General features: G+C 61.1%; 1 protein-coding gene across 1 annotated transcript in view; it reads right to left on the bottom strand.

Annotated features, from left to right (window-relative positions):
• The window catches only part of SLC37A2 (solute carrier family 37 member 2), an 8,747-nt gene that overhangs the window by 7,568 nt on the left and 768 nt on the right, over positions 1–411 (bottom strand). The window lies entirely within an intron of this gene.

Below are 411 nucleotides of genomic sequence, written 5' to 3'. Positions count from 1 at the left end.
CCCCCCCCCCCCCCAAAAACAGCCAGCGGCTCAAAAAGATCAGCTGAGTTTTGGGGGGAGCACTAATCAGCGTTTCCCCCTCCCGGCAAACCGCGGGGCGAGCAAGCACCTGGCCGTCTTCTGCCCCCCGTGGTGGGGGGGGGGGGGGGGGGGGGGGGGGCATGCCCCGAGCAATACCCGCTCCGGTTCCTCCACAGAATAGCGACTTCATCCCTTTTGCTAGAATTAAATGCAGGAAAATAGGGGAAAAATGGGGTCTGTGCTCAGGGACGGGGATGCTGCTAGCAGCAAAGCCAATGGATGAACCCCAAATAGGATTCAGAACCCTCCGGAGCGGGGTGAGCACCTCCAAGGGGCCCCATCCTGCATTTAAGGGGAGTTTTGCGGAGGGTTTTATGGCGGGGCAGAGGG

The sequence above is a fragment of the Aptenodytes forsteri genome, unplaced genomic scaffold, assembly GCF_000699145.1.
Source record: "Aptenodytes forsteri isolate BGI_AS27 unplaced genomic scaffold, ASM69914v1 Scaffold126, whole genome shotgun sequence".
Classification (NCBI taxonomy): Eukaryota; Metazoa; Chordata; class Aves; order Sphenisciformes; family Spheniscidae; genus Aptenodytes; species Aptenodytes forsteri.
Note: the sequence above shows the minus strand (reverse complement) of the source record. Positions and strands in the feature narration are given on the sequence as shown.